This window comes from Peromyscus californicus, unplaced genomic scaffold, assembly GCF_007827085.1.
Source record: "Peromyscus californicus insignis strain IS unplaced genomic scaffold, ASM782708v3 Scaffold_7__1_contigs__length_154581171, whole genome shotgun sequence".
In the NCBI taxonomy this organism is placed as follows: Eukaryota; Metazoa; Chordata; class Mammalia; order Rodentia; family Cricetidae; genus Peromyscus; species Peromyscus californicus.
In genome coordinates, this window is record NW_026294595.1 from 108,240,456 (window position 1) to 108,249,799 (window position 9,344).

Here is a 9,344-nt window from a genome sequence, read left to right on the forward strand (position 1 = left end):
AGATCCGCCTGGCTCTGCCTCCCGAGTGCTGGGATTAAAGGCGTGTGCCACCACTGCCTGGCCATTTCTGCTGATTTTAACTTGATTTGTTTGTATGAAAATATCATATAAGCTCCACCCCGTGTGATTTTCTTAAGGGGTCTCTCTCTTCATTGGAAGTCGTGTGCCCCGTTGGATGACCACAGTCTCGTCCTGTACCCAGACAGATGCCTTCATTAGTATCCTTACCTTTTCATCCTCTTTTCCACCTGACGTAATCTTGAGTCAGTCCTGCTCACAGAATAGTGTGTTCAGCTGCATGGACTCACAGATAGAGCTGTCCTTGGAGTTGTGTGGACGCTATTGCCATCACAGGTGGTGTTTGGTGAGCAAGGTGCTCTGGATCTTTGATGTAGGGGCACAGCATCTTGTCTCCCAGAGTCATGACATCTGTTACCTTCTAGTGAGAGAACGAATATGAAAGCGCAATTACATGATCATTACCTCATTACATGGTCAATTCTTGTTTATGGAAGACATTTTAAACAGTGCCCAGTTTTCTTTTGAAAATTACTACTTTCTACTTTATTCAGAAATTGTTGGTAAAGCTCTGCTGAGGAGGAAAGATAACTTTTAATAACATTTAAATGAAAGTTCTAGATAAAAGTAGAAAAACATCAAGAGGAAGAAATGGAATTACTCTTCCGGGGAATGTAGAAACTGAAGACAGGCAGCATCAGTCATGACACACTTGCCAGCCATACATGAATCAGCATTGGGTTTCACTCCAAAGGAGATGCTTCCATTTTCTGCAGGAAAACCACGTCACTGCACAGCAGTTTGTAGTGGGTAGCCATTCCAGCTTTGATCTGGAAGTTCCAACCCCCATTGAGACTTCGGCAATGTCACGCCTACAAGGCGGGGCCAAGGGAGGCGCCTGGGGACCCGAGAGCTGGATCGGCGGGCGCTCTCTCTGTTGCGGGACCCTGGACTGGAGAGGTGGACCGAGCAGAGCTCCAGAGAACACCGCTGGACTGTGATACACCTTCCCCAGACTCCGCGACCTACCTATTCCTTAATTTGTAAGTTACGCCATTAAATAAATCTCCTTTTAACTACGTGGAGTGGCCTTAATAATTTCACCAATATCTGGCGCCCAACGTGGGGCATGAACCCACGACCCTGAGATTAAGAGTCTCATGCTCTACCGACTGAGCTAGCCGGGCAGCAGGAAGCAATTCTAAGAAAACGACGCCCCTTCTCCCTTAGGTTTCATAATTCTCAGGGTTATGGATGATGGTTATAGGGTTGGGGGTGGAAGGAAATATTAAACTCAGTATTCCAAAAAAAAAAAAAAAAAGAAGAAGAAATGGAATGGATAGGTATAAGATATTATGTTAGATTATTATGTATACTAGTAAATTTAGTAAAATAGTAGCCTTAAATAATTTGCACTGGGGCCGGGCGGTGGTGGCGCACGCCTTTAATCCCAGCACTCGGGAGGCAGAGCCAGGCGGATCTCTGTGAGTTCGAGGCCAGCCTGGACTACCAAGTGAGTTCCAGGAAAAGGCGCAAAGCTACACAGAGAAACCCTGTCTCGAAAAACCAAAAAAAAAAAAAAAAATTTGCACTGTAATTTGCATGGTTATGGGTTCTTATATGTTGATACAAATGTAAACTATTTTTATATTCCTGTTTAAGATAATTTGTATATTGATACAAATACGGAACTATATTTGTTATAATGTACATATATTTCTACTCTTATTTGAAATACTTGTATATTGATACAAATGTAAATTTATATCTGTCATACTTTATGTAGGTTCTACTTCTGTTTAGGATATTCGGTATATTGATATATATTTAAGATTATTGTCATATTGCATATCACACTACATACTCCTACCTCTGTTATAAATATCGATATATATTTAAGATTATTGTCATATTGCAATCGCACTATATACTCCTACCTCTGTTATAACATCTTGTGTATTGTCACAATTTTGAAGTCATCGTTCTTTACCATACACTTGCTTATAGACTGTTTACCTTGTTTACGTGAAGCCTTAGTCCTTAGGTTATTTTGGTAGATAAGACTTATAGATTAATAGTCACCTATGCTTGTCATCTCTATAGTTACGTTAGTTAGGTTATCCAGATTTACAGATACATAGGTCAGATGGACAGGTAATCTTCAAACACTTCATAGACCTAGAGAATATGGCATTTAAATAACTTAGAATTTTGTTGATGTGAGACATAATTGCTCCTGGCTGCACCAATTTGATCCCGAGAGAATGTTGGGCTTCTAAGACATTTCCATTTGGAAGTTTGTCTTCTTGGCACAAAATGGCCTACTGGGCAAAGAACTGCCCTTGCCTCGACGGCTGACAGTACTAATGCAATGCTATCCTTTCTGGACAAGTGGGTCACAAGGAAAGTGACCACTGTACTCTGCCAAGACAGGGTAAGATGGTCTTTCAGAATTCCTGCTTCTGAAAATGGTCTGTCAGATACTTTAGGCCTGTAGCCAATTTGAATGCACCAACAATGCTGAGAAACATTAGGTGACTGTCCAGGCTGCCAGCTGTCTCCGTCTACTCTCGCAAGATTCCCGAAAGTTGCTTGCATCCATCTACCATTTCTCAGGTACCATTATATTCCTTCTCAGGTCTTTGATGGGATTGAAGACTAGCAGTTATAGTTACAACTTAGTAGATAGAATATATTAAGTATTAGATTCAGGTTCTTTAGGATAGGACACCTTTTGGAATGATCTTTGTAACATGCCATTTACCTATGCTCTATACTTCTCTGGATTTTAGTATGTGTTTCTTGCTTGATATTGTTTGCATTGGTTGTAGTTCCATCTTATCTAGGTCATTATCCCTCATTATTCCTGGACAATATTTGATAACCATTCCTTTGTATATAGTCTTGTATTAGGTTAGAACTTTCTTATTTAGACAAAAAGGGGGAGATGTAGTGGGTAGCCATTCCAGCTTTGATCTGGAAGTTCCAACCCCCATTGAGACTTCGGCAATGTCACGCCTACAAGGCGGGGCCAAGGGAGGCGCCTGGGGACCCGAGAGCTGGATCGGTGGGCGCTCTCTCTGTTGCGGGACCCTGGACTGGAGAGGTGGACCAAGCAGAGCTCCAGAGAACACCGCTGGACTGTGATACACCTTCCCCAGACTCCGCGACCTACCTATTCCTTAATTTGTAAGTTACGCCATTAAATAAATCTCCTTTTAACTACGTGGAGTGGCCTTAATAATTTCACCAATAGCAGTTTGTGCAAAAAATAATAACAAAGCCTCGAATTCTTTTTTATTTAATTTTTTTTTTCATTTTACATATCAACCATGGTCTCCCTCTCTCCCCTTCTCTCGCTCCCCTCCAGTTCCCCCCGAAACCCGTCCACTCCTCATAGGGTAAGGCCTCCCTTGGGTAGTCAATACAGGCTGTCATACCAAGGTGAGGTAAGACCAAGTTCCTTTCTCCTGCATCAAGGCTGAGCAAGGTATCCCATCATGGGGAATGGGCTGTAAAAAGCCAGTTCATGTACCTAGGATAAGTCCTGGTCCCATTGCCAGGGGCCCTACAAACAGATCAAGCCACACAACTGTCACCCTCATTCAGAGGGCTTAGATCAGTCCCATGCAGGTTCCCCAGCTGTCAGCCCAGAGTCTGTGGGATCCCATTAGCTTGGGTCAGCTGTCTCTGTGGTTTTCCCCATAATGATCTTGACATCCCCCTCCCCCGCTCATATAATCCCTCCTCCCTTTCTTCAACTGAATCCCAGAGCTCAGCCAAGTGCTTGGCTGTGGATCTCTGCATCTGCTTCCATCAGTTACTGGATGTAGGTTCTATGGTGACAATTAGGGTAGTCACCAATCTGATTACAGGAGAAGGCCAGTTCAGGTACCCTCTCCACTATTGCTTGGAGTCTTAGCTGGGGTCATCCTTGTGGATTCCTGGGACTTTCCCTAGCACCCTTTATGTAACATTTTTGCCTGTGAAATATAATCAGGTAGTCAGAGTCTGGTAGGGCAAAATGACAACAGTAGATTTCTCTAAAGCTGTAAAACAGTGATGCTCAATCTTCCTAATGCTGTGACCCTTTAATATAGTTCCTCATGTTATGGTGGTCCCCAACCACAAAATTATTTATTTATTTTTCATTCACTCATTTATTCCTGACTGTCTTGGTCACTTTTGTAGACCAAGCTGGCCTCCCTGCCTTTGCCTCTCAAGTGCTGGGATTAAAGGTGGGTGCCACCACTGCCCAGCTAAATTATTTTCATTGCTACTTCATAACTAACTTTGATAATATCTGTGCTTTCTAATGGTCTTAGGCAACCATAATGTAATAGTAATGTAGTTATCTGTGCTTTCCAATGGTCTTAGGCAACCCCTGTGAAAGGGTCATTCGACTCCTAAAGGCGTCATGACCCACAGGTTGATAACCACCGGGGTTAATTTTATGTACTTGATTTAGTGCAGGCTTTTGTGAGGGAAATTATTATAAACTGCCTTCAAATAAGTAAAAACAAGAACAACAACAACAAAAACCACAACCTAGCCATCCCATGCCCAGAAATTTATCCAAGCGAAAGGAAGTCATTCATTCACACAAAGGTTATTAAATGGGTGTTCGAGGAAGAGTTATGCATGCTAAAACAATTAGAACCAATGTTTGTCAAGAAGTGAATGGATCCACAGACTTTTGACTACTCATGTGGTGAAATACTACTCGAGGTCCAAAGGAGTGGACTATTGATACATGCATCTGTAGAGAGTGATCTCAGCATGCAGTTAAGGAAGACAGAGGATGCCACATGCTAATGACAAAGTAAGGGGCCAGTGAGAGGCTCAGCAAAGGCACTTGCCATGCAAACCTGGTGAGCTGGGGTCTATCCTCAGAGCCCATATAAAGATGGAAGGAAGAAAGTCACAGTTGTCCTCTGGCCTCCATGTGTGTACTCTGGTGTACATGATCATTCTGACCCATCAGCTGCAGACATGCACATACCAACGGAAGTAATAATTATCATTATAGATATTAAGATGACAAGAAAGGAATGGCAAAATGAAGTTCTTGAGAGTGTTGTATGTTTCTAGCTTCTCGGTTTGCTGATAGTTATGGAAATACATGCTCAAAATATTCAGATTGCCTGCTATTAATATGGCTAGCTTATTGTGTGTCAATTATTGCCTCAACAAAATTGTGTAAAGAAGAGAAAACCACCTCGTAGAACTGCACACCCTAGCTGGCCTCTTTCATGTTGTGTTCACTCCCATAATCTGACTGTTAATAAAATCAATATTTATCTGAAGGCGGCACAAGCAGTTCAGCTGGTGCTGCCACGACTCGTGACATCAGTCATTTTCTGAAATAACCTAGGTTCTATCCAGCTAAACAGCAAATATTTACCCCCAAGTTCATTCTCAAGTGATCCTTGCCATTAAGGCATTACAGAGAAGTGCAGGGGTAATCAAGAGCGTAGCTCCATGTCCCCCCAGTATGAGCACACCTGTGTAACCAGTGCCCAGATCAAGAAGTAGGATTAGTAACATTCCAGAAAAACCTCTTGCTCTTCTTTCCCAAACTAGTCTCTCCCAGGGGCCCCACGGATTTCCTCCACTGTAAATCAGCTATGCCTGCTTTTGAATCTTCTACTATTGGAGTCATATATGCATTTTTAAAAAGCTGCCTTCTAATTTAACATCATTCTTTTCCGTGTGCGCCTGTGTTTGTGTGTGAGTGTGACATGTGTGTAGAATATGCACATGTGTGCAGGTGCATGTTCATCTAGAGTTAAGTGTCTTCCCCTATCATTTCTATCCTACTCCTTTGAGTAAAGTCTGTCCCTCAACCTAGAGTTCATATTTTTTTTTTTTTTTGCTTGACTGGAAGTCAGTAAGATCTGGCCATCCCCCTATCTCTGACCTGATCAGTGCTGGGGTTACAGGTGTGTGTAGGACCACACCTGGTTGTTATGTGGGTTCTGAGATCCAAATTCTTGTCTTCATGCTTGAGCAGCAAGCACCCCTAACCACTGAGTGATCCCTCCAGTTCCTCAGCATCATTCCTGTAAGATTCCTGAGTGCTGTTGTGTGAGTGGTAACTGTTCACCAGCATTGCTGTGCAGCATCAGCTGTATGGCTACAATTTACGTCTCTATTATATTGCTAATGGGTAGATCCTGGGCTCCTTTCCTGTTTTCTATATTGTGAATGGTGTTTATAGAAACACTCTTTATTGACAGTAATATTTTATTAATTCTTTGATCATTTTATGCAATGTATTTTGATCATATTCAAAGCCCTTCCCCAACTCCTTCCAGATTCGCTCCCATATCTCTCCCTACCAAACTTTGTTCTTTCTTTACTCTTTTAACCTACTGAGTCAATTTGTGTTCCCCAAATACTCTTGAGTGTGGGGCCATCACTTGGAGGATGGTGTCATCCTTAACACTCCTCAGCCAGGGGTTGGGAGTTCATGCCAACCTTCCCCCTCCATCCTGGGATCTGGTCTGTCTTGAGATGGCACAGGTCTTGGAAATGCTGTCACCATCGCTGTGGGTTCAGATGTGCACCTGCCCTGCTGTGTCTGCAAACCCCGTTTTGTTGCAGTCATCTACCACCTTTGGCTGTTACAGCATTTCCACCTCTTCTTCTGCAATGATCTTTGAGCCTTGGGGAAGGGGTAGGATAGAAAGCGGAGCACTCTGCCGTCTCATATGCTCTGCAGTTTGACCAGTTGTATGTCTCTGTGTTAATCACCTTCTACTGCAAGAAGAAGCTTCTCTGATGAGGGTTGAGAGATGTACCAGTCTATGGGTATAGTGATAGGTCATTAGGAATCTGTTTAATCCTATATCCATTTAGCAGAATAGAAGGTTTTCCTCTATGGCCTATGACCTATCGAACTATGTGTTCTTGGTCCCAATAATGGTGCCAGGTATGAGTTCTGTCTTGTGGAGTGGGGGGCCTTAGATCGAATAAACTATGTTTGGTTATTCACATAACATTTGTGCCACTACTACACCCATAGGCAGAGTTTGATAGGCTGGTCATTATTGTAGCTTACAGGGTTCACAGCTGGATAAGATGGATGGCTACTTTTCTCCTCTGGTAGCATGTACAGTGTTTTCCAGCACAATGAAAGGTAGGCAGTAGAGATGTGGCTTCTAGGTCAGTACCAGCTGTATTTCCTCATGTTTTTTGACTCAAGTATACAGTGTCTTATCATCAAGTTCTAAGGGGTAACCAAGCACAATGGAAATAGTTTGTAGTATTTGTGTGTCTAGAAGAACTTACTGATCAATAACTCCAAAAGAGGTAACCCATTCCTAGCACTGAGTAATTTATTTGTTAGCCTGTGGCGTCTAGTAAGAGCATTAGACAAATTCTTATTCACATCTTTTTGTGAACATAGAGTGAGTGTTCCGTTGGAGAGGCTTTGTGCTGGCATTTCTGGCTCTTGAGCGTCACAGATACCTGGTGCTCTTAAATCCTTGCACCACTTTACCTTCACCTCAGAGCTCCGGTTGCTCAACTAGACAAGTGTGTGACATTTCTGCTTGTTTTCCCCTTTAGCTCTTCTGGTATCTTACTACGGCACTTTAATTTTCATTTCCCTGTTGACTGATGAAGGTGAGAGTACTTTCATGTATAATTTACCTTTCAATGTAATCTTTTGTGAAATGTCTGCTCAAGCGCATGTGTCTGTGGGAAAGCCTTTCTCTACATTTTGACCTAAGACTGTTTTACTTCTTTTTACTTGTTAGTTACCATTACAATTTCAGGAGTTCAACGTAATTAAGTATTTTGACGTGGCTGTTAAAATAACTAACGCTACCCACACCGTAAGTGCTAAATGTATAATATTATTCTACAATGAGTGAGTTACTGGTTTCTACAGTGCTCATACCTTAAAGAGAAAGCTTTCACTTTTGAATGAGCACATAGCAAGAGAGGATGGAAACCACTATAGGGTATTCAAGGAACAGAAATACCTTCAGACCTAAGTTTCTGGTAAGAGGTTAAGGATGTGGAGAGATTTAGATTGACCCTATACAATAGATATGACAAAGCATTGCTTTGGAAGCATAAGTCAATTTGATCTTTATTACTGCATGATGAAAGCCATGTCATAAAAATGTGCAAATGAAAAGGATACTAGTTTCAACTTAACATTATAAAGGACTCACTCTCCTCCATAGTGATGCAAAGATAGAATGTTAATTGGAAGCAATTCTAATCAATAGTCCAGTTGTCCTGCCTTATTCAAAGGCTTGTATTCCATGGTTTCAGTTACTCACAGTGAAATACAACAAGAAAATGCTAAGTGGAAGTTTTCAGAGATCAATAAGTAACAGATTTTATATTCTTAGTAGCATGATGAAATATTTTCCCCTTTTATCCATATGACTGGAATGTGATTATCCTCGTGTCTAGTGCATCCACACTATATACCGTACCCACTAGACAGTCATCCTTTGAAGACAATGACATACCAGAAGATGCTGCATCATCTTTGGCCTGATGCTGCATCACAATGTCTTCGTTATTCACACCATGTCTTCTCTTCACATGGTGTTATATCATTTCATATGATCACAAGAAGAGCTACTTCAGTGAAGAAGTTATTTTTGAGAGCAAGAGAGATATCACATGCACATGTATTAAACTATATTGTTCGAATTGATCTATTTTATCATTATTTATTATTTGTATCATGCCTGACTTATAAATTAATCTTTGTCACAAGTATGGATGTATAGGAAAAAGTAGTATACATATAGCTCAGTACTAGGTTCAATTTTAGGTATCCACAGAGGATCTTGAAAAGTATTACCCAGGGATGGGTGGTTGTTGAAGTATGAAATTGCGTGGAAAGTTGTCAAAAGGAAATTAGCTTTCTCTGAGTCTTATATTATCTCCATTTCAATCACAGCCTGGATTTCCCAAGAAGCAAACCTTGTGAATGAGAAGGGAAGGGAGCAGGAATGTGAGCAGCCAGAAGGAATCCCATCCCAAAGTCAGGGCTACAGCGGCCCTGCAGTGTTACCTCCAGCTATACAGAAACGGCTAGGCCTTGATGTGCTCACTTCGATCAACCGTTACATGTAGCTTGCTCCAGGAAGGGTTGTGGTGTGGGTCTGGGTAGCTCCCTGGAACTGAGGCACATTGTGAAGTTTCTGAAGGTGATGTGATCACATATCAGCTCTTTCATTGGAGAAGGATCATAGTATCTACTGCAGAAAGTTATAATTCTTATGCATCTTTAAAAATAAATCTTAATGTATTATGTCTGTGCAGATGTTTTAATTATATCCCCCCAAGATGTT

General features: G+C 41.7%; 1 non-coding gene across 1 annotated transcript; it reads right to left on the reverse strand.

The window, feature by feature from the left end:
- Positions 1-1,132: 1,132 nt before the first annotated feature.
- Positions 1,133-1,205, reverse strand: Trnak-cuu (transfer RNA lysine (anticodon CUU)). Its single transcript has one exon. It is a non-coding gene; the product is annotated as a tRNA-Lys (tRNA).
- Positions 1,206-9,344: the final 8,139 nt, after the last annotated feature.